The sequence below is a fragment of the Nymphalis io genome, chromosome 5 (assembly GCF_905147045.1).
Source record: "Nymphalis io chromosome 5, ilAglIoxx1.1, whole genome shotgun sequence".
Classification (NCBI taxonomy): Eukaryota; Metazoa; Arthropoda; class Insecta; order Lepidoptera; family Nymphalidae; genus Nymphalis; species Nymphalis io.
Window position 1 is genome coordinate 12474255 of NC_065892.1, and position 26959 is coordinate 12501213.

Below are 26959 nucleotides of genomic sequence, written 5' to 3' on the forward strand. Positions count from 1 at the left end.
TAAATGTGTCCATCGTAAATGACTCGACAAATTGCAACACCCTTGGGTTAAATCGCTTGTTAAGTCCCCTTGTTAGTAATTTCAATCTGTTTCAATGTGACTGACTTTATTGTGAAAACACAATGGTTACTAAGTATGTAATTTGAGTACAATGTCCGGATAAGTAATTTATGAATATGAAGTAATTATAATATTTTTATAGTTTATTACTATACAGTGCTGCCATCTGTACATTGGAAATTGTACATATGTTGGAGCAATAATTTTGAAGCGTGGCGACATCTATGGATGAGTAGCAGTACTTTGTAAGTAAATTTGTAGATGAACCATAGAACAATGTCGTTTATTATTATAACCAAAATAAGAATTGTACATTACATTTTTTATTAACAATAATACTAATTGTATTTTGTACAATCTTAAATTGGGCACTATTTGAAAAAGTCAGTAGTATTTTAAAATTTACATATTGAGCTTTTATTTATTTGGGAAATACACTGAATAATAGGGTATGAATAAAGTGTTAATTATAGTAAAAAGTCAGGACGAAATTGTGTGTTTAAAGTGCTACCTACGTTTCTAAATGTTGTAATTTAAATGTTACATTAAACGCAATATTACACAAAAAAAATTACTTTCGTCATTGTCCCATTAAAAAATAGCAATATTAAAGGATTCAAGCATGTATATATAAATCTTTATCCAAAGATTTAAATTAATTGAGCTGAGTCTCGAGAGACTGCAGTAACGGAACTTTTGTTTACGATGCAAGTATTCAGTTTTAGCGACCATAGCGCCATCTACAATTCAATGAAGAATTTAGTTTTTTTTTTGTATTGAAATGCAACAATTTTAGCGATTCTTCAAAATGATGCCATTATAAAAATAGTATTTGTATAAGGTAAGAAAAGTTAAGAGCCTATCTATTTTATAAATATAGTTAATGAGTAATAAATAGTATTTATCAACATGATCTACTTTTATGTTTAGATATATGTGTTTCACTTATAAATAGATATAGTTAAATTATTTATACAACAAGTTGCCCAAATATTTATGGTTTTTAATTAATAACGAAGATTTAAAAAAAAAAAAAACATTTATTACGCAAGACAAAATGACATTCATTGAATGAATAATTCATTAATGTTACTTTTAAAACTTACATAGAACATGTTTATATAATATTCCAGCAATGGCTGTTTTTCTGAATCTATCTATACCCTTTTTTTCTACTTCATACGCGTTATGCTTGTTTTTTTTTTCATTGAATCCCCGGAGACTAAGCGGTCGTGCCTTGTTTAACTTGATATTTAATACGAAGTGCTATTTATTTTACTTTGATTGCTCTCATCTTTTAGAGAAAAGTAACAGTGAATGTTGCGAGCTTTAAATATAGTTGTCTATAGTGGATGCAGCATCCCGGCTCCAGTAAGCGCTTTTACCACGATCCAGCCACATATTAGCATCTAGATAGTGTAATTCCTTATTTTACTTGTCGCGGCTGACTCCGCTGTTACGCTTGCATTAGGAGTGCGAACGACATTAGCCAAAGGGATGTAAACTGCGACTTGCATTATTTGTTAGGCGGTAATACCTCTATGCTAATGATATTAAAAACCGCACATTGAGTCCACATTGAAATAAAAAGAGGATTTATAATAAATCGCCATTATTATGTAAAAATCGATTAAACAGTGATATCATTGCCATATCAAGATACCGATTGTTTGTTTAAGTAATGAGTAACGACGTCTTTACGATGCTACTCGTTTTCATTTGAAAGTAGAAACATATGTTTTCATTCATTATGCTTTTACAAATAAAATTACTCATATTAAGGTGTTGCAATCGATCTATATGGTTTATGACAAAATATTAAAATGTGTTTTTAATAGTCTTAACAATCTCTAGAATCTTAACAGTCTCAATAATATTTGCGTTGATACATAAACGGTATTCTAAATTAAAAAAATAAAATTCGTTCGAAACATGGTGGATGAATGTAATCTTGTTTTATTTAGGTTGATGTCATAAAACTAAAATTATGATGTTTTCCTGACCGATATCGGATGCGGCGTCCATCCTCAGCGGATACTAGCCAAATACACACTTACACGGATATATTACAGTACATATGTGTGTGTGCAAGCCCAGCTGCACTCTCTATTCCGCCCTTTATGGTTCGATGGGTCAGCAATCCGACACGATTGGAAAGGGTTCAGGCGCAGGAACTTTCAAATTCCTGGATTTTCAAATGGATAAGTGGTCTTGTTGTCAACAAAGCATAAAAAACTATTTATACGTGGGGGTAGGGCTTTGTTCAAGCCCACGCATCAGATATTCAACCGCTAAACAGCAATAATTAGAAGTGTTATGTTCCGGTTTAAAGGGTGTATTATTCAGTGTCACTACAGGCCCCAGGGACAAAAGGTCGTAGTTCTCAAGCTTGGTGACGCATCTGTCCCAGTCGTTTTTCTTCCATTAAATAATAAAAAAGAAACTAAAATAATGCTTGCCTTTTGAGATGTGTGGACTACAAATATATAATATTTTTAAAACGTTCTTACAGAACCGGCTCATAGTCTGTAGTAGAATATTATACGTTAATTATCAAGCTGCATTGCTGGTGTTGCAAGCACAGATTGTAAGATTATATTGGCTTAATCTTAATGTTTGCATTTCAAAACTATATTTACGTAATGTCCCCATTAATTATTTATTTATTCGTGTTTTACTTCACAAATTAATAATATGCAAGGTGAGCGACACGCTACTGTAATATAATAATTTATGAACAGACACGACCCAGATGCATTTTTATCATGCACACACGATGACGATGAGTCGAGATCACGAATTACAATCCAAGCGAATATCAATAAGTTTTTTAATGCTTAAATGATAATCATATTATCTTGCTCGGCGATGGAGGGAAACAAAAGTAAATTCTAAATTTATCTACCATCCCGCTAAAGATATCTGAAAGATATCTGGCTATAGATATCTGAAAGTTAGAGTCTGAGTGTCGCCGCACTTTTCCCGCCTAAATTACTACTACAAAGACAAATGTACGAGAACGACACACATGTTTTAAAAACTTTTCACAGACACATTGTCAAAAGTAACAACATATGAATAATGTAAATAATGCATTCTCCTATCAATGTATTTATCAATAACACATTTTGTTAATTGAATAATATTTTTATTTTCTTCATAGATTTTCATTAGTTTTAATTCCAATGAAAACTATACGACTTTAAGAAATTGATATTAGGAATATAATAATAAATGATTCGATAAAATTTCGCTACACTCCATTACACATCACTGTATTAATGATATCGGACCGTCAAAACTAGATATAGCAATTTAATTGCTTATTAGCCGACTAACGATTAAAAAACGACATTTATCTTAATACTTATAATAATTGTTCAATTTTTAAAAATAACATCAGTATGAATCGGTATTTTTAATATTTCGCATTAATTTGTAACTCATTCGGTAGCTGCATACACATATTAAGCTTAATATAGGCCTCTGCATCTTTGACAGATGATTTAAGCAGCATCGCGAAGGCACTTGCGTTTATAACTGAAGAGACCAATGCGAGAGAGGATCCTTCGGCCGCACTCCACTCACACTCAAGTGTACGCGCCCCCAGTTGGGCGGGGGCTTGAAGCCCGCTCATGACGCCTAGTGCGTTTTTCTTTTAGTAATTCAAACTAGGCATCGTCATTAAGCTTATCATTGCACATATTATTTTATTGCAGGCAGGGCTTTATATTAGCTGTATGTATGTTACCACTAAAGATCGAAACCTCGTATTGCAGTGTTCCGGGTTGAAGGATGAGTCGGTCAATGTAATAACAGAAAAAGGAGATAACTTCTAAATTCTCCAGCTTTGTGGTGCATTGGAGAATTAAGAAATAAAGTTAACATACGTATATTTATATAGATATTACTCCGCCAGTGTCTATACGCGGTGGCAATTTAGCTTTAGCCATATGTCCACCTACCTATTTTAAATAAATATACTTAAATATATTTTTACGTAATTTCTGTTTTTTTTTTTTATATAATAGGAAGGCGGGCGAGAATATGGGCCACCTGATGGTAAGTGGTCCCAACGCCCATAGACATTGGCATTGTGAGAAATGTTAACCATCGCTTACATCACCAATGCGCCACCAACCTTGGGAACTAAGATGTTATGTCCCTTGTGCCTGTAATTACACTGGCTCACTCACCCTTCAAACCGAAACACAACAATACCAAGTATTGCTGTTTTGCGGTAGAATATCTGATGAGTGGGTGGTACCTACCCAGCCGAGCTTGCACAAAGATCTACCACCAGTAACATTAACGATAGCTATAAAATATGTATCGATAAATATCACAACGCTTTCCTTTTTTATTGTTCAAGCTTGATACAAGTCAAGGTTACTAATTATGCGTTCCGAATATATTGCGCGGTCATCCGATATGTGGCCACTGAATAGCTTCGATAGATCATACGATGACGTCACTTTATATAATATGATGTATGATTACTGCAGATAATTTTACACTAAAAGCGTTATTATATAATTATAAAACGTTTAGGACATTATTAATAGTAGTCAATCGATGTTATTGCTGTCGTTGAAAATTGTGTCTATGAGCGACGACTATCCCGAGGCTCATTACCGTCGTCCTTATTCAAGATGGAAATAAGAATAAAAAAAAATAACCCGTTTATCCTACCGTTAATAATGTTATTCATAATCTCGTTCCATTTGAAAATAATTTTGATTCCACTAATCATTTACCGGCTCGTGATAGTTGTTTTAGGACCGAAATGAATTAAAATAAAAAAATGCAAGCTTTTGCTTGCATTTTTATAAAATTGAATACCTCCCACTGGGAAAAGGCGAAGGCCTTGAACTTATTATTGGTGGGTATACTCACAGCTTGCCCGGGGCTGAACCCAAAATCTTCGGTTCAGATTCTAATGTTCTAGCCACTTTTTTTTCGCTGGAAAAACGCGTTACGCGTTTCCCCCACGGGATTAGTGGAGGGTATGTGGGGCTCGCCGGTGACAAGGCGCCGAGTGCGCCCCGAACATCGGCCTTATCTTAGTGGTACCCTTTCCGTCTTAACGAGGAGCGCCACGGGAACACTTTCGCATACTACCGTGATGTTCCAGCCACTGGACTAACTCGGATCTTAACACAAAGTTTAAACAAAATTTAAATGTATAAAGAATAATAGTGATGGTGATTTATTGGTAATGGTGGTAGATTTGTGTGAAGATACGCTTCGACACCTTTCAGTCACGATAATATAATCTATTTAAATAAACGAGATGCGAACAGTCACCATTAACTTTTACTGTATAAATGATATTAAGAGCACTATAATATTAAACACATAAAACAAGAATTTATCATTAGTATTAGATTAAGTTGTCATATATTTATTTCAAATTCACACCAATAAAATAAAGAGAACGCAGAGTATTAATATTGCTTCTGCAGTCAACAGAACGCATAGATTTACCGATAAAACAGAAATTGAGTTTTCTTTGACTTGTGAAACATACAGCTTCAAAGTAGCTTACGACTAACATACTCAATGCAATATATTCAATTGATATTGTCAATTTTAAAAATTTATAATAATATTTATAGTATAGTTGTAAAAACAATAGTAAGAATTCGTTTCAGTTTCTAGATTTAGCTTTCTTATTATTTTATAGCCTCAGAACTTCACAGAAGATCGCTGACAAAACAAGAGATGAATCCAAAGACATTTTGTTTACTTTGAAACATTGCTTTTATAAAATGTTACTGCTTATATATAATTATACTATTTATAAGTACAATTTAAACTCGTACTCACATATACAAAATGCTTATAATCAAGTATAATTATGTAATATAACCAACTAAACTTACCATAATTAATATATATATATAAGCTTAAATATATTTTACACAAATAATTACTTGTAGCGGAAGGAGCTTAAGCCTCGGCATGATAGACCACAGCGGTCAGGGTGATATTTTAAGAAATCGACTGATTATCCTATCTGAATTTAGTTCCGGCGCTTTTTACCTCTTGGCTGCAAATGAACTAGACCCACACAAAGAACAAGGCAGAAACCTCATGAATGAGATCTAGATACTTATCTGTTGAACCTCTAACGATAGTACTATTGTATTTATTATTTTGATACTATTTACCGAGTGGTTTTAAGTTCAGTATAGTTTGACATGGGTAAATACATTCACGACGTAGCTTGATCTAACCAGCTCTTGTTATGGTAACATAAGATAACACAGCATCTACAATTCGGTAAGCCATATGGACTGACTGCATGATTAGCAGCCACTAATTGGTTGATTAAATTATCGGTAGACGTAATAAGATCAAATGCCTGATATTGTTAGACACTAATCCCTTAACAGAATGGAGATGGATTCAGCGAATAGAATATGTTGATCTTAACTGATCTTATTAGTAGTAAATATTTAATTTATTGTTTTCAAAAAGGACCTAAATGTCTTGAAATTTTGTAAAATATTTGTCATTCACCTATTATTATTTAGCTTACAGTTTCCTGTTTAAGCGGAAACAGAGTTGTCGTCATATGGCGGTAAAGTTGTCCAAATCGTTTTATTGTTCTTATTAAACGCACGTTACTTTAGGTATAATAAATGTCAATTTTGTTGCGACATAACCACAAACAAAAGTTACGATTTATGATTATTATTTAAATGAGGTCGACATTAAATTTAAAACATTAATACATCATCAACATCAAGGATTTTTAGGATTTTAAATTAATGAACAAGAAATTTCAAGTGGTCTTAGTAACTATAGAGGTGCATATATGTTTTTATTTTTTACTTTTCCTTGTCTATTGTATTATTTTCAGTTGTGCGTTTTTTTTAATGTAATAAATATAACAAAGATTTTTTTTTTTTTTTTTATATGCCCCGGGAAGGCAAATGACTCTACTCCACCTGATGGTAAGTGGTAGTAGAGTCCAAACGCGACGACGGCCAGTACAGTCGGGAAGAATGTTCTGTACTAGCCGTCCCCGCCTTGCCGGCCCGCAAGATGCCTCTTCACGCCTCGTTTGAAGGAACCCGGGTTGTAAGAGGAGGGGAACACGTGAGCTGGTAAGGAATTCCATTCTTTGGTAGTGCGACAAAGAAAGGAGTTGCCAAATTTCTTTGTGCGCGATGGAATTGATGTCACAGTTAGGCGGTGACATCGAGAACCAGCTCGCGTGGACTTAAGAAGGAAGGGGGAAGCAGGAATTAGAGAGAATAATTCCTCAGAGCAAGATAAATTAAAATAATAATATAAAGATAAAAAAAATCGTATGGTTTTAGAAAAGCTCTATTTAAATATATGTAAATTCTTTATACAATTCATGGAATCGTCAAAATACAATTTTTATTCGTGAAAATTATATTATTCATAGGATATCAAAACCATATATTTCATGACTCGAGCCCAAAGGAACGAAAGGCATGCAGCTAAATGAGACTGCATTGCAGCAAAGCCGAGTGTCCAATATGTTGACGATATTACCTCTATTGTTCTTTGGTTAGTTGATTCAAAAATCAGATAGAAATGTTTTTTAAAACTACCAAACTAGTTTATGGAGTGCTTGAACGAAATCAATAACTCGAAGCTGCAAATTTGTTTTATTCTTAAACCTAGTCAGCTACTTTTAATGTCTAGTTGATATGTATTTTTTTCTTGTCTGCTATGTCTGCTTGTAACCTCATGAAGACTAAGCCACTGAACCTATTTCATGAAATGAAATTTGACAGGGTGGTAACTTGGAATCTAGATTATGCGTCGGTATAAATCTCCGGATTCGATAAAAAAATCTTAACTTTTAATAAATGTGACACAGGCATAACAAAATTATTCCTTATTTGATAAAAGAACTATAGCCATGACTCGAACTTATTTATAACATATATTAGCTAAAGGAAATAATAATAAAAAAAATAATTTATGTTCTTAAAGGAAAAAATCAGCTTGTTATGATATAAATATTATAGCAATCATGTTTGAAGGTAATTCGAACTAAGTCCTCTTATGGAATCTTGTAACACAATACTTTTCCGTAAGCCTTATTTGGCCAGACGACTAAGGCCGTTCGACCGGCTATTTGTGGGTGTATGACCTAACTGAACCTACTTAAGCCTATCTAGTACTTGTTTCTAATCTATACGGCCTTTAGATTACTATGAAATGATTACTTAACTTTGTTGCTATGAAATTCCTTAGATGTTTCTATTTAACTTTAGGTTATTTGTATTATTTTCAATATTAACAATGTTTTTTTCAGGTACGAACCTTATGTGATGTTCTGCCAAGCTATACTAAATTCATTTATTATTTAGCACGTTAGCATTTTTGATTAGTTTGCATAATGTTCCTTGCATGCTAACGTGCTCGAGTCACTATCCGAACTTCGCCTCTAACGCACGTTTATACTTGAGCTTTATAAAATATAGTTCATATATATCGGAGTACTCGTTTTTTAATTCACACTTACAACAACCGAGGCAAAACGTATAAAGTAATGTTGTGTTATATTTTGAATACTTCTTCTTTATATTTTAATATTTAATTACGCTTCAATATTGAAAATATTTTTTAAGTAGAAAAAGCAAACGAAACATGCATGTGTCGGATGAAATTCTGGCAAAGCACGTGAAAATGTAAATCGTAGGTAAACCGCATCATGTTTGTTGGAAAATTATTATGGGGAAACAGGACGTTCCTACTTTTATGAATATGAGAGCATGATTATGTTAATCTGAGCATGTTAATCTGTTGGCTTAGTGTTGCGCGTGTGGTTTTATTTCAATTATAAATTCACTTTTAGAATTATAATCAAACTCTCAATATAGCTTAGCCTTAGCAGGAATCGGTGCAATATCAATCCCTTGCTAAAAGCTATTATTATATACCATAATGTTTTTGTGGGACTCTCTCCAAATGTCAAACTGATGATACAAGGACATGTTGCCATAAGGCAATTTGGTGCTGTATTGTTAAAACTAAAATTAATTAAACAATTGTATGTTATTAAAAAGTAATTAAAAGTGATAAAATCCTATTTTACTCACGCGTTCGATGTCCAACATGAATTGATTGAACTTTTGTATAGACCTATTTGGGTAGCTTACCTACCTACTAACCAATTATTCTTCGTCAATAAATAAAATTTTGTTCTGCTGTATTCCTTTTTTAAAGGTGACTGAGCCAGTGTAATTACAGGCACAAGAGATATTATTAGATTAGCGGTGCACTCACGCGATGCCAGTATCATTGTCAAATATTTAAAAACAATGTCGTTTTCTAAAAAAAAAAACAAACAAAATAAAAACATATCTCGCTTAAAAAAATCAATATACAACGTGTATGGCTTAAGACAATATTCGTTGTTATCTTTGTATGACATTTTGAAGACAATTGCATAACAAAATTGAGTATCTTCTAGAGTATTATTTGTTAGTCCTTTATAAATATGTATAATGATTTAGAATAAAACAACCGAATTAAGCGTCCGTCTTTCTAGAAGTCAGCTAATAATAAACGGCAGAGCGAGACCACTCTAGCTCGAGTATCCATTCTTACTAGAAGAGTGTGTGCTATATGTAATATATAAACATTATTTTTGACGTTTTGTAATATTCCTTAACTGTTTACTAAGTTTGTAAAAGTACAGTGTAAAACAAGTCATCGATATGAGTTAAAATAACCTGTACTAATTTTTTTACTTAATCATCTAACAAACACACGTTTATTCCTAAGTCCTAAGTAACATTTAACTTCATTAACCTAAAGTGAATAGCCAAGCACATAAACCTAGCGAAGAGGCAGGAATAAAACATCTGGAGAGGTCGCTATTGACCTAGAAAGCTATAACCTTCCGCGTTATAGGGTATGGCATATAAATGCCATATGCCTTATATGTATCTATCGTAATATATGTTGTCATTGAAATTTGTTTTGTTTTGTTTAACAAGTTATAAAGCTTATTCAGTGACATTCTAGATATTTTATTCTTTTTTTTTAATATCGGATAAAACTCTATGATATATATTTCATTTCGATGCTGTTACAAAATAAATGCGAAATATGATATCAATTTATAATATGAATGTATATAATCTGTGGTTACTTAACAGATAATGTTTTGAAATATCTAATTATTATTCTTTAAAAAAAGATGTGTATCACTTTTTTCATTTAAAACTTTTTATTAATATTATTAGTCAATGTTAATAGTTAAGTGTAATTATGAATAAACGAAATACTAATATAATAAAACCTATATACATATAAACGAATATAACGAATAGAATGATAACATTCAGTATTTTAAATAATTTATACATAGAAATCAATTTCGATTAAAATGCATTTTTTTACTGCAATTTTAAATTGGAATTTGCGAGCCAACAACGGTTTACGTGCCAAATAATGATAGCCCTGTTGTGGGCCGTGGATAAAACGTTTTTACAGCTTATAAACTACCAGAGTGAATTGCTTTAAGACTGAACTTTATTGGCTGCTTTCGACATTATAAAGTATTTAAAAAAAGTTAAATGAGATTTATAAATACTATATTTGTACAAAATATTTGTATATATTTATGTATAAAACGATCATAATATGATGATATTTGTTTTTTGATCTTTATAATGTGAAATGTAGTATATAAATACTATGATTAGCTATGAAATACGTTCGACTTGGAAGCACATATCTTTAAAGTTATTAGAATAGTCGGAGAAGTTATTTTGTGAGTAAATAAAATAGGAAAATTGCATAAATTTTCCTTCCATCAAATCGAAATTGCTTTTCAACGGAGAAATGCTGCAAATTTCTGACCGCATTCGACACGATCGCAATCATTTATACAGTATTTTTTTACATCTTATATTTTTTATTATGTAAACATATAACAAACATTACAATAAATCCGCTTTAAATCTAACAATCACAAAAAAATAAAAAACATCAAACGATCTAAAAGTCAATAATATAAACTAGAATACATCTTTATTTTATAGGAATATAAATCTTATTCTAAAAGCAATAAAAACTATCTATTTTACTTATATATTACAATGAATGACTAAGAGTAGTGCGGTTCAAGATCTCCCCTTTCACTGCTATTTGCATTGCAAATGACATCATGATGTGTAATATCACGACTGACTTGCATTACGTTTGTTTATGGACACGTGTTTTATCTATAACTCTATATGTAGTCGCTATGCCTTGTCTAGGCAAAGATACAAATTAATTCAGTTTGTACCTATACGGTGCATTGTACAAGTCTCTACTTTGTCTAGTTATCAATGATTCTAGCTTTCTAATGTTCAGTACATTAAACTCTGTATGACTGTGGTCCAGCTTGAAGAGTGAGGGTAATTGCAGGGACAAGAGATAAACCATCTTAATTACCATGGTCAGTGGAGCACTGACAGTTTATGGAGTTGTTTATATTATGAGCTAAGGTCATTTACTATCTGGTGACTAATTTCATAAAAAAAAGTTACCTTAAAAATTAAAAAAAAAAACACGACTGCTCTAAATTAATAATTGAATTAATATATGATGTGAGGATGCTAACGATTTCCCAAATATCCAAACCTGTTCAGGCATTTAAAAGTTATCATGGAATAAGGAATGTCACATACATACGTCCATGAACCTTGACATTAAACTCATTTTTGGGCAGTCGAGTAAAAATATACTTTGTTTGTACTCTTTAGGAAGCATAATTATAATAATTTTATACAAGCTATCATAAGCGTGCTTCGCTATTATACAAAAAACACTTCATGTGTTATTCCACTTCATAATTGACTCGTAACCAATTTCATCGAAACACGTTAAGTCGTATAATTGTAACTTAACTATCAATTATCCATATGCTTAAAAATATAAAAATGAAAATATTCGCATGTGCATTGTAACATTTAAGTGATATTTTTGAGATTGCGCCTTTTAATTGGTCATTTAAGATTAATTATTATTAATGTATGAATATATGACAGTATATATTTCAAATAAAAAAAGAATGGAGTGCTCAATTAAGTTGTCTTAATAATGTTTTATAACACAATATTACTGTAATTGTTCCATGGGTTGACTCATCTTATAAAGTTATGATTTTTCGTTACATCTACGCAGAAAAAAATATTAACATGATAACCGTTCTAAAACTATAGAACCAAAGCCTCATTACAATACAATCAATAATATTGGTTAGTATATAGAGTAGTTTTACATATATAGTAGTAGATCAGTCGTTTTTACAAGAATTCTCATTTAAAGTATATTCACATAAATTTAATTCACATAAAGTTAATTTAATATAGAAGCATCAAACTTACTTATGAGCCAAGATGGCGTAATAGATAGAATGCGGAAATCTTAACCGGGCTTACACCCTGATAAGCACAAATGAATTTTCATGTGCAAAATTTGTATTTATAATTCATCTTATCTCCGGAGGTAACAATGAAAACATCGTAAGAAAACCTTCATGTGTCTAATTTCACTGAAATTTTTCCACATCTGTATCCACCAATCCGTATTGGACCAACGTGGTAGAGTAAGCTCCAAACCTTCTCCGACCCTAGCCCAGCGGGACATTCAGAAGCTGTTACAATCACCAATTTGAAAAGAAAATACCTCATATATAATAAAAACTAGCGAAAGAAACTTTAGTCATAAAAAAAAATAATGTAAATAAAACAAAAAAGTATTCATTATACAAGTCTAGCTGTTATTTGGAATTGCATTAGCCCTGTGACCTAATATCCATTAAGTCCTCTCTACGTAACGAGCCGCTTATAAATTGCATTAAATCGACAGTCATACAGTCCAGATGAGATGGAACAGTCGCTATAAGGCGTAAATCTAAACCGATACGTGCGGGTTCGAGCCCGAGTGAAGCACTGAATGTTCATGTACTTAATTTGTGCTTATAATTCATCTTCAGCACGACGGTGACGGAAAACATCATAAGAGAAACGTCATGCGTCATATGAAAATCTTCAACATAGTGTGGAACAGCATAATGGAATAAGCTCCAATAATTCTCCTCAAAAAAAGGAGGTCTTAGTCCAGTAGGGGGATATTTTTAAATTGTTATTTTTTGACGGTCATAATCAACTACGTTTACAAAAAAGAAATATACTTCGAAAATAAAAATCGTCGGATTTCTTGTTCGGTCTTGGAATACAAATTTAATCTGGTAGATTCTACGTTTGTTTTAACGGACATTTACAGTAATAAATCTGTAAAAACAATTTTATTTTACATTTAATTTTAAACTTTTAAATTAAATATTAGAAAAAATTCCGACAGTAATAGAAACACCGGATCTGAGAAGAATCGACGAATGAAACTTAGCGGGTTTTTATTGTTAATTTGATGATCGCATACAATTTTATATATGAAAATATGCATATAATAGATCGTTTCATCCTTAATTAGAGCACATTGCAAATTCTGAGAGAAATATTCAAATATCAGACGAACAGAGAACACGTCAGTTACCAGGTTATGATATTTAATATTGACTACCTTAGTGCTAAGAAACTATGTCAATACTCCATCGGAATCTCATATAGCTTCTTCAATGTAAGGCCAAGATAATGACGTCTCAATGCTTGGGATGATATCATTAAAATTGCTTGTTGTCCGAAATTGAAGATCGTTTTCAGTCAATCAGTAATTCTCGATTATGCACAAACGGTGCAGCGAAGTGGTATTCAGATAAGCGACAATTTCTATGGACGGTGGTATTGATATTATTAGTTATTAGAACAGCCTTGTCAGTTTTGTAGCTTATAATGTTCAAACTCGGAGTGAAAACAGTTATTAGGTTTTTCTTTCAGCAAAACCTGAGTAGCAGTCCGAAGTTTGCAGTTTTACTCAACGCATTATAGGAGTGAGAAAATAGAGATTGTGCTTGTGTTTGCCACTGTATGCCAGTGTATACCACTCGATTTATGCGCATTTCACTAGTTTCCCGTGAAAAAGGCCTTCGTGGCAGAAATAAGACAGTTTTATATCATGACTATTATTATTTGACACTCTATTGGTTTACCTAGAAATATACATTGCTTTATATCTTAAGATTTGAATCTCCACTGCTTTTTTATAAAAAAAATTAAAAAAAAATTGTTATACCTGATTTTGTTTGCCGTCCCTCTTGTGTCATCAAAAGCTTATGATATTCATACATTATATTATTAATTATTTTGTTTTAAATAGTTTATTCTTCAATTCTATATTATTAAGTATCAATTTCAAGCATAAATGTATAAACTATCTTGTTTATTCATAAATATCACCGTTTTAATCGAAAAATAATTAAAAAATATATATTTGAAATTCTATTAGAATGACTTCCCATGGGGTGTGTTCCAACTCGCTAGCAACTCCTTATACGAAATTAGAGTTAGTAAAATGAAATTAAAAGACGAAATACAAAGGGCAAACCGAATAGAGAATATTGTAAGGCAAATTCCCGTTTGTTGTTCTTCGTGATAATATTTTCAACAATGTTTCTTAAGTTTTCTTTGGAGTTTTACTAAAATGCAAATCGTGTCTGTTTTAAAACTGGCGCTAACAAAGTTAACTCAAGCTTTTCTTACCTGAGCTGCATAAATTAATCAGAAATATTAAAAGAAAGTATATATTTGTAATACATATATACTAACTAATATATGCTGTATTTGTCTCGAATACGCCACAGCAAAGGAAAATAATGCAAATGCACTGTATTTATTTTACAAATGGTTCCGATTTAAGCGTTCGTTTTGAGTAATTAAAGTCATATGACATCATCAGACATGTACGTAGGATAAGAATTACCATATTTTAATCTTATTAAAAACGTTTCTTTATGTTTTGTTTATCTCTACTATTGATAGCGCTAGCTATGTTATATTGCTGATTAGTGTTATCGCATCAAAAACATACATATTGGTTGCACTAAAAAACAAAAATAAATAAATGGAGAGGTGGACTTCCTAGCTCTACACGCCCTAATCTAACACTCTCTAATCCTTATTATAGCGTATAGCGTTCTACGTGAATCATCTTCTTAAGTTATCTACAAACCCTACATTTTATTCGAAATGTGTCTTGGCCGTTTCGTTACTCAAGGATTGGCATAAAATAAATGATATTGTTGTATTCTGATTTAAAGGTGAGTGAGCCATTTTGAATGCAAGCGCACTCGTAAAATCTTAAGATCGTAATGGAGACGCATTGACGGCATAAGGAGTTGCTTAAATGTATTTTTTACAATTGCTATGTGTACGAGCAGAATTGACCCCTTTGCCACTTGAAATATATTATTTTAATTACAACATAGAATTATTCGTAAGCCGAGATGGCCCAGTGGTTAAAACGCGTAAATCTTATCCGATGATCGCGGGTTCAAACCCGGGCAAGCACCACTGTATTTTCATGTGCTTAATTTGTGATTATAATTCATCTCGTGCTTAACGGTGAAGGAAAACATCGTGAGGAAATCTGCATGTGCCTAATTTCATTGAAATTCTGCCACATGTGTATTCTACCAACCCGCATTGGAGCAGCGTGGTGGAATAAGCTCCACAACCTTCTCCTCAAAAGGGAGAGGAGGCCTTAGCCCAGCAGTGGGACATTAACAGGCTGTTACTGTGGAATTATTCGTAGATCACAAACGTAATAATATTTATTATCGACGTATAATCGAACTTACAGTAAAATGAAATTAGTTGTTGTTCATTTTAATTGTGAATACTAATTTATAGGTTTATGAAACTCATCCATGTGGCCACATAGAGCTCTATTAAAAATTTATATTATTAGGAGCTTAAACTCTTCGTTCCGAAATTTTTACTATTTAACTGCAGCAATACATTACTCAAACAATGTAAATAGAAATAAAAAAGTCGACTATTAAAAATTACAGCAAATACTCAAAGTGTTTGCTGTAAAGACGTAGATTGAAAGCTTTTTATATATTGCAATTCTATTAACATAGTTCTCAATTGAATGGGTTAAGAGAATAATAATACAAAGAAACATATTATTCAAATGCAAATTCCTTTAAAAGTAGCAATAAAGTATACATTACTTGGTGGCATACGGTACCAGCCTGGGTAGGTACCGCCTTCTTATCCCATATTCTATCACCAAATCGCAATAAGTACTTAATATTGGTTTGTTCTGATTTGAAGGGTGAGTAAACCAGTGTAATTACAGCTATAAGAGACGCCATACGTAGGTTGGTAGCGCATTGGAAATGTAATGATATATTTCTTACAGTGCCAACGTCTATACACATCGCTGACCACTTACCACCAGGTTCCCTATTTCCCAGTCTGCCTTCCTATTTTAAATTAAAAAAAAACATTGATATATGTATGTTATTCAAATGCAATTTTCTTTAAATTTTTAAAGAATAACAGTAAAATATACAATTTTGTACAAATTACAGATATTTATTAGTTAGAAGAGCGGGATCTTTTGTAGAAATTACGTACATACGTGTACGTATTGGTACTGTAGTGAATATTTTTATTGTCATAACAGTAAAAAAGTATCTTTTTCATTTACTTTCAGTCTGTATGTGTGTGTCAAATATAAACAGAGAAAAAATTATCAAAGCATTGCGTGTTTCGCTTATTATTTGAATAAATACCTTATCACATAACACATAATTATTTAATTTATAAATATAGATTTTTATGACACGTAAAGCGTAGAGAATTGTTGGTGATGGTGTAACGAAGACCTATTTTTTTTTCATTTTCTGTGCTCGTTTACGCGATTAGCCATTTATTTTCATAACATTGTTGATCACTATAATGTATCGCTATCGTTACTTCCGATAAGGAATTGAAGCATGTCTGCAAATAAATTGATAGATCTAGTGCACAGAGTAATAAATTCACGACAGGCAGAAGTGACGCATTCAGTACATAAATGTCGGGGAATCTCTATTTAATTAAAGTATCTTTGATTATATGTATTGTATTTACATATACAATAGATTTTTAATACATAACTTTTAACAGATTATTTATAATTTCCTTATCTTCTTAAACTATGGGTAAAATTTTATTTTGCTTATATTTTAATTAAAAAAAAATAAGGGTGAGATGACCCATTGGCTATACACGTGAATATTAACCGAAGAAAATTTATATTAGAAAGAATTTATATTATAAGATTTTAAAATGTTTTAAATCCGGTCAAGTACCACTGATTTTTTTAAGTGCAATGGGTATAATTTATCTCTCGCTTGGCGATGAAAGAAAAACATCGTGAGGAAAAATGTGCGTAGGATAAAATTCTGTCACACATATATCCACGAACTCGGATTTGAGCATGTTGTGGAATAAGCGTCAAACCGATAAGATTTGCTGTATATATATTATTAGCCATTAGATATCTGTTTATGGTGATTTAATATCTAACGAGGATACTAAATAAAAATCAGCAGTAAAAAGGTTGATCTGGAAGTGAATGTTTATCTTTATCCATATGACGAGCCGGTTGGCGTGGTTGGTAGAACACTTGCCTTTCACGCCGAAGGTTGTGGGTTCGATTCCCACCCAGGACAGACATTTGTGTGCTTGAACATGTATGTTTGTCCTGAGTCTGGGTGTAATTATCAATATAAGTATGTATTTACAAAAAAAAAAAAGTAGTATATGTAGTATATCAGTTGTCTGGTTTCCATAGCACAAGCTTTGTACAAGCTTAATTTGGGATCAGATGGCCGTGTGTGAAAAATGTCCCAGGATATTATTATATTATCCATAAATATTTGCTTTAAAGATACATTGTAAATGAACTACTTGCCTTGAAGCTCATTATATTATAGCCCTTATGATTATCTGACTCTCTCAACCTATCCTGATCATACCATTACAAGAATATATATTTTTATATCTAATTAGTTGTGCCCGTTGCCTCGCCCTGGTAGAATTCAATTTGTTTTTATAAGAGTGCATATATACACGCACGTAGATGAAACTATTCATTTGCGATTTTTTCTGGCTTGCTTTACAAATACCAACATTACAGGCTGTAATCTTATTACTACTGAAATATGTCTATGTTATACGGCATAAATTGCTTCTGGATAAAGTACCCTTTTATAGGGAAAGAGTTATTAACATCGGTTCAATCCTTTCAGAGTTTACCGATTACAAGCACACAGCTTTTTTTTTCTATATAATATTAGTATATACATAACTATTATATTAACCAGCGTATATAGATCGGCCTATTTTGAACTGTACAGATATAAAAGTCGTATCAAAGTAGACATCTGTTTTTAACAAATTGGTGTCATGCATAATAAAGAACGAATTATGCAGTTCGCGCGTCTAGCAACGTCTGAAAATTTTGAAAGAGGATTTTCCCTACAATTTTAAAATTCATTGCTCAACTCCATCTTATAATATTCATTAAACTTATGAAGTCATTCTTGAATTAATGTTTTTGTCTTGAGATTCGTTTTCATGTTAACTTTCTTTCAAATATAAATTATGAATAGTCACAATTTTGTACTTTTTTTAAATACAGCCTTAATTTTCAGATTAGTCTTGAACTTACTAAGTTTATCTTCTTTGATGAAGTAAGTACAGTATATTTTTTTATTGAAGGCTAAACAATGTTTCATTTTATTTCATAAATGTTATCAACATAACATGGCAATATTCGTTTCCTTGTCATGGTGAGTGCATTATGATAAGGGTTACCATATTTATTCAATTACTAGGATTAATTTAGAATTAAATCAAAGTTTCTAATTAATATGACGTTATTATTAATTGCATTATTATTAGCGGCTTACTGGTGGTAGGGCTTTGTGCAAGCTCGTCTGGGTAGGTACCACCCACTCATCAGATATTCTACCGCAAAACAACAATACTTGATATTGTTGTGTTCCGGTTTGAAGGGTGAGTGAGCCAGTGTAATTACAGGCACAAGGGACATAAAATCTTAGTTCCCAAGGTTGGTGGCGCATTAGCTATGTAAGCGATGGTTGACATTTCTTACAATGCCAATGTCTAAGGGCGTTTGGTGACCACTTACTATCAGGTGGCTCATATGCTCGTCCGCCTTCCTATTCTATAAAAAAAAAATAGCTATTTTGTCAGCATAAGTTACTTGTTGCTATTAAAATAATAATAGGAAGTCCTAAAAAATGATCTTACTCAGTGTAAGATCATTTTTTTAATGATTATTAGCCATTTTGCCAGTGTGCAAAGTTAGAAGATTGTTTCATATTGTTAATGTCATCAGTTTGCAAATATTTGGCTGCAGGGTAAGTTTTTATAGTCTATAAATAGTATAGGATGTTTTTCTGTATCTTTCGTCATTCATAGATAATAAAAATTCCTTACCGAGTGCAGTTAGTAGTGCGAATAGAAATATTTTGTTTCATCTATATATTTCATATTTGAGTTACATTTTGATTACATCGGTTGTCGTAAAATAAGCAGAGTAATGATAATTTTCTGGTGGCTTACATTATGCAATATTATTTCATTTATGTTTCGTGATTTATAAATAAGGTTTATATTATATTTATATATACTATATTAGATTTTTGTTGAAAACAAAACGAAAGGAAATCCAAATACATTTTAAGGTCCCGATAAAGTATAGCACAAAACAGCTTAGCTAAATCGCAAAAGATATAACGCTTGACATAAAAATCATTTCCAAAACAGAATAGAACCCAGGAAATCAAATCACGTAATAAAAAACTGGAATGCTTTGCTTTCATACAATTTGACGCGGTTGCTGTGCCTAATATGATATTTTGGTATATAAAAGGTTCTTTTAAGTTTGCAGCAACTTGAATAACAGATTTTTTTTTAAATATTAAAAGTTGTAAATTGTCTTTTTTGAGTATGTTTGTCATTGTTAGAAGTGTAAATAATTGCCAATCCTAGCCAACCATGCCAATGCCCCACCAAGCTTGTGATTTATGTTAGACATGCTCGATGAGCCGAGATAGCCCAATGGTATGAACGCGTGAATCTTAACCGATGATCGTGGGTTCAAGCCCGGGTAAGCACCACTGAATTTTCATGTGCTTAATTTGTGATTATAATTCGTCTCGTTCTTTACGGTGAAGGAAAACATCGTGAGGAAATCTGCATGTGTCTAATTTCACTGAAATTCTGCCACATGTGTATTCCCCCAACCCGCATTGGAGCAGCGTGGTGGAATAAGCTCCAAACCTTTCCTCAAAAAGAGGAGAGGAGGTTTTTAGCCCAGCAGTGGGACATTCACAGGCTGTTACGGTACGGTTACGGTGCTTGATCTTTGTGAGTTTTATTTACTTAAATTCTTGCTATGAATATTCTTAATTGATTGAAAAATATTATATTAACAAAAATCAGTTATAATATAAAACTTCCGGTAACTCCAGATATAAGCTAACATTTGGCTATCCTAACTTCAACCCTACACGCCATTAAGCGCGTAATGGTAGGGATAATCTGACCTTTAACGTATGTAGTGTAAAATTATATTAATGTTTTCGAAATCTGATGTTTTATGAATATCTACTGGTTGAATGATAATAGAATAAAATAATAACAGCAAATAATGACAAATTAAAAAACATTTTAATGTAAGACTATTACAATTGTTATGTAATGTAGGAATTCATTGAAATAATTTTGTTTTCATTACTATATTTGAATTACCTAATTATTCGTATCAATAATAATTTTCATAAATATTTATTGAGTAAAATATAAAGTTTATTTACGAATTAGAATGAATAATTTTAAAATTTGGAATATATTTATATTTACTTTTGTTTTTATTTTTATCTAAAGTCATTGTTATTTGTTCGCTAATTGCAATGAATATAGCGTTACGTCGTTAAAACTTTGACTTTGTGACTTTAGTTTCAACAGTTTTCGTTGGACGCTCCGAAGTTTCATATTTAGCTTCCCTTGAAAGGGTTTTAAATGACGTTTTTAGAAAACAATTAAAATGATAACATTATAATAGAATACTATAAAATCAATAGCCTAAGCATCTCATCTTCGTTTAATTTTACGCTTTTATAGAAAAACAAGCTGACTCTAGATGAATGCCGGAAGTAAGTTCTAAAAAGAAAATATTAACCTTATAGAGATAAAAAGCTAGATAAGTAAGTTTACTAATAGGTAAAGTTGAATAATAGGTCCTGAAACTCTTCTTATATTCCACTAACTTTTACGGATTTTCTGCATCATTTTTATTGAAATACGAACAAACTTTTTATATGTTAAATTTGAATTTTAGCAGGTTTTTCGTTATATATTTTCATTAAAAGTAGTAGATATATTTATTTTGATTTGTTTAATCATATAATTATATTTTCCATAATTTTTAACGAGATATGTCGTCTCTCTAATCTCTAATCTCAGAAAACCAATTTGGCTTTAAGATTAGGCTCAGTAGGGCTATTCTCTAAGACGAAACACAAAACTCACCATAGAAAACGTTGGCAAAATGTCAAAAAGTGATATGCGACAATGCCATAATAATTATAACGTTTTAGGTATACACGCATCAAAATAGTATATCATGATAAGTCAAAATTTCACTCGTGATTAATGAGGCGATTTCTTACAGAATAGCACTGCATAACGGTTATAAGCTATACATTTTAAACTAAAATAGATACAAGAAAACACTACAGCAGGTAGCATAACTATATCTTAATAAAAATGTGAGCTTTGTGATAGCTTTAATTCGACTTATTTTTTACAGTGTATTATTTATTATCAAAATGAATAACAGATTAATTTTACGTTTTCTGTACACAAAAAGTGTAAGCGAAAAATTTTAAATACTTCGGATTAAATTCATTCTTAAATAATAAATGGGATCAAAACTAAATAAATAAATATAAAATACTTAACACTATAATTCTCGGTCACACCTCGAACGGGTGGCAACTCGTCTGGCGTGACAAAAATCGTTTAGTTAATTAATTGGAGGTGCGGCTAATTCTTCATCACACGAAATCCCATTTAATTCATACGGTTTCATGTAGTGTTAGTGTTAGCGGGAAACTAATTGAGAAAAACGTTATCGCTTAATAGGCCGAATGATATATTTCATCTTTTGAACATGAATACGAAATGTATTATATTAAATAGTTATATTTAAATATTATTATTTTTAAATCAAGAAATTATTATTAAAGTATTAGAAAAATATAGCTATACTTTGCCCACTCTTATACATAGCTATCATTTCGCATTGAGTGGGCTGAATAACTTGATACCATTACATTTTAAAATTAAGGCACACTAGCACAAGTATTTGCACGAATTTTTGCATTAATGTATGATTTAATTAAAATACAGACCACTGTAGCCGTAGCTTAATAATTATTTTTATTTACATAAATGTTTTCATTTATATTCTATGTAAAAAGAACGCAAAGTATGTAAAGAAAAGAAAAAAAGATTGTGCAAAACTCATGAGCCGGTTGGCGTGGTTGGTAGATACTTGTCTTTCACGCCGAAGGTTGTGGGTTCGATTCCCACCCAGGACAGACATTTGTGTGCATGAACATGTCTGTTTGTCCTGAGTCTGGGTGTAATTATCTATATAAGTATGTATTTACAAAAGAAAAGTAGGATATGTAGTAGTTTCCATAGCACAAGCTCTGCTTAATTTGGGATCAGATGAATGTGTGTGAATAATGTTCCAGGATATTATTTAGGATATTATAACCAGTTTTTGAGTAAGATGAAACAATTACATTATATGTTTTCTCAACGCAACACTTAGTAACAGAGCTGTTACCATAATCGTTAACCAATGTGAAAAAAATGTGTAACAGATTCTGTATAATCGAATATTAAAGGGAGCGTAACCGCGCCGCTGAACTAGTATATTTTATAAAGTAGCATAACCATATTGACGTTGACGTAATGTTTAATTAAATTAAACTAATACACGGTTAACAGCTGAGTCATGTATTGATAAAAGTAAAGATGTATTTTATATCAATATTTACTTTTGACTCTTGTCGAGAAAATGATGTGCTATGGTTAAATTTTAACTCAGGATTTTTTTTATTAATTTAAAATTTCATTGAATTATTGTATTTGTTACAAATAGCGGACTTGAAGCCGGAAGGCATTCTCTACCAGTCAACCTTTAGGCTAATCAGTATTCCTAGTTCGAGTTTTTCTGAAATGAAAACAGCAACGTCTAGTGATAATAATCAGAATTCCATACAAATCGCATTTAACGTCAACGCTTAATGTCTAATGAGTACAAAAACTTACACAGTCTGATCTAAAATATTTCTTCTAGCACCAATGTCTATGTCCGGTTGCGACCACCTACTATCGAGTAGACCATTTGCCCGTCGGCTTACCTATTATATAAAAAAACTAGCCCAATTTATAATCGTTGTTATTTCATAATAAGCCAGTGTAATTAATAAGTGATATAAAAGCCCAACAAAAGTTCGGGTAGGCACGCAGAGTATGTCAAAATAAATATTAGTATACGACACATATTAATACTGGTGGTAGGGCTTTGTGCAAGCTCGTCTGGGTAGGTACCACCCACTCATCAGATATTCTACCGCAAAACAGCAATACTTGATATGGTATGTTCCGGTTTGAAGGGTGAGTGAGTCAGTGTAATTACAGGCACAAGGGACATAAAATCTTAGTTCCCAAGGTTGGTGGCGCATTGGCTATAAGCGATGGTTGACATTTCTTACAATGCCAATGTCTAAGGGCGTTTGGTGACCACTTACCATCAGGTGGCCCATATGCTCGTCCACCTTCCTATTCTATAAAAAAAAAATATATATATATAAAACTCCACTATGACTTTATAATTATAATGAACAAGTCGTACTACCTTTACTAACATGTCTTTTTTGTGTAAAATTTATGCTATGTAATGTAAATTAACTGCCTCGTTGGTAGTGGCTAGTCATAAAAGAGTCGGAGATCTTGGGTGTAAAACCCAGGTTGGGCTAGTAAAAAATTAGTTGAGTTTTTCTGTGGAAGATTCTCAATAGTAGCCCGGAGCCTAGAAGTTGGCAGTGTGTGCACTCACATGCCTCAGAACACACACTTGGTCGTGCGCTTGAACTCTTTCCGGTCGTGTCGGATTGCCGTCCAATCGGATTATGAGAGTGAGGGAAGAGAGAGTGCACCTGTGTTTTCAGAAAAACATGTGTGTCGTATTGTGTTTGCGCAAACACTTGAGCACTAAAAAATCGCCTATGCAGTTGGTTAGTCCGCGAAATGAACACCGTGGCTAAAATTCCGTCAAAATTAACTTTATTTAAAATGACTTTATTCAATTAATCCAAATAATAATAAATATACAAAAATAAACTTAAATGATTGATTTGTCTTAAAAGTTTAGAGGTATATAATAACACATATCATTCTCCAAAAGGATATATTTGATTTGAAGGATTGTTCGTTGTGCGGTGCCTTTCGTTCATATTTAAAAGAAAGATTGTGTGGTCTTGCTCGCAATCTTTCTGGCGACAGACATGTGTTTAGCATTATGCGCCGGTGTTACACAAGCGACACGTCGCGAATATCAACATTATGTTGCGAACGTGAATTCAAAATAAAATCGGGGTGAGACTCATCCCCGTTTTTATTATTGCTACGTGGTTCAACGTATCTAATGGTTCATGTCATGTAGCAATTATTATGTTATTATTATGACGCATACTAAAATATTCAAACCTTGAAAATTTTAAATAATGCGTTAATATGTAACTTCTTCGTTGTGATACTCTTATCAGAGCGGTCGTAGTCGCCATGAAGTATTATGTTATGGCGCAGATGTTATTCGCATATATCGCATGGACGTCCTTCCACGTGGTGTGATGCCATCCACCTTGCCTTGAATAACAAGGCGCTCAACGGAGTCATTTCCTTGCCGGGAGACGTGTCCAAAAAATGTTAGTATCTACTTCCGAACCAGCGCCGAAAGACGGTGTTTGATGCCGAGTTCTTGAAGAATGGAAATATTGGTCCGAAATTCGGTCCACGAAACTCTTACCATTCGTCTCCAGCACCACATCTCCAGAGCATCGATCTTCTTTTATTAATATGTAACAATTTTGTGTAAATGTTCTGCGAATAAAATATTTTCCTTACATTAATAACAATAAATTACAATTAGTACTACAGTTAGTATACATCGATTTTCATGGAGGATAACAGTAACCGTAACAGCCTGTGAATGTCCCACTGCTGGGCTGAAGGCCTCCTCTCCGTTTTTGAGGAGAAGGTTTGGAGCTTATTCCACCAAGCTGCTCCAGTGCGGGTTGGTGGAATACACATGTGGCAAAATTTCAGTGAAATTAGACACACGCAGGTTTTCTCACGATGTTTTCCTTCACCGTAAAGCACGAGATGAATTATAATCACAAATTAAGCACATGAAAATTCAGTGGTGCTTGCCTGGGTTTGAACTCACGATCGTCGGTTAAGATTCACGCGTTCTTACCACTGGGCCATCAGTGCCTTCTTTCCATGGAGGATAAATTACAATTCAATTGTAATAAGCATAATTAATATCTATGCTTATTGTCGAAAAAGAGTAACTACTGAGTTTCTTGCCGGTATATGGTACCGATGGTAGATTTAAATTTTATTTTATATTTTATTATATTTGTCAAATGATTCAAAATATTCCCAGAGCCTTCCGAATATCTCGTGCAATATTTCACAATGTGCTAATTGTATTACTGTGTAAGTTGCACGTGTCACGACATATGTATTGCCATATGTAGAGCCAGGTCAGGAGGATAATAGAAAAAAAGGAGAGTAGAATCAACGGTACTGTTGCAAACAAAATAAAAAAAAGATATTTTTCATTAGCTTTGAAACCGTGGTCCGTGTTGTTTGAACACTTTGCATCTTCCAACTCTGCGTTTATGATTTAACTTTTAATATATTTTCAATAAATATATTTAAAGTTATATAATAAGCCTTTTTTTTTTTTTTTTTTTTTTATAGAAAAGGAAGGCGGACGAGCATATGGGCCACCTGATGGTAAGTGGTCACCAACGCTCTTAGACATTGGCATTGTAAGAAATGTCAACCATCGCTTACATATCCAATGCGCCACCAACCTTGGGAACTAAGATTTTATGTCCCTTGTGCCTGTAATTACACTGGCTCACTCACCCTTCAAACCGGAACACAACAATATCAAGTATTGCTGTTTTGCGGTAGAATATCTGATGAGTGGGTGGTACCTACCCAGACGAGCTTGCACAAAGCCCTACCACCAGTAAGCCTTACCTTTAAGTAAACGTTATATGGGAGCGATACGAGTATAATTTTAAGGTCTAATTTTCTTTCGTTTTCATCGTTTTTATCCAAGAAATAAGTTTCTTACTTGTCACATTAACTGTGCAGAGTTGCACGTGCCTTCAATTTTAAAGTATTTTTTTAATAATATGCAACATGAAAAAAGAAGCAATCTTGCCAGCTGCACGAAGACTTATTCATACTATTAAGGTAACAGCTTGGGAATTTCTCACTGTGCTCTTCCTCTCCTTTTGAGGAGAAGTTTTGGGGTTTATTCCACTGCGTTGTTTCAATGCGGATTCATGGATACACATGTGACAGAATTTCAGTGATATTGGATCCTTGCAGATTTCCTCACGATGTTTTTGATATGATATAAAAATATATACATACATGATGATAAAAATAACATAAAACTTTAAATTGTATTTTTATTCAAAAAAGTGTATATTGATTTTCTTTTTTTATACATATACATTTATTTCATAAAATTATAAACTTAGTGAACTTATTTTAATCAGTGTCTTCAGCTTAATAACGTTAGTTAAGTACAGGTT

The 26959-nt window shown here is 32.4% G+C and overlaps 1 protein-coding gene across 1 annotated transcript in view; it reads right to left on the reverse strand.

The window, feature by feature from the left end:
• The window catches only part of LOC126768633 (four and a half LIM domains protein 2), a 156659-nt gene that overhangs the window by 97389 nt on the left and 32311 nt on the right, over positions 1–26959 (reverse strand). The window lies entirely within an intron of this gene.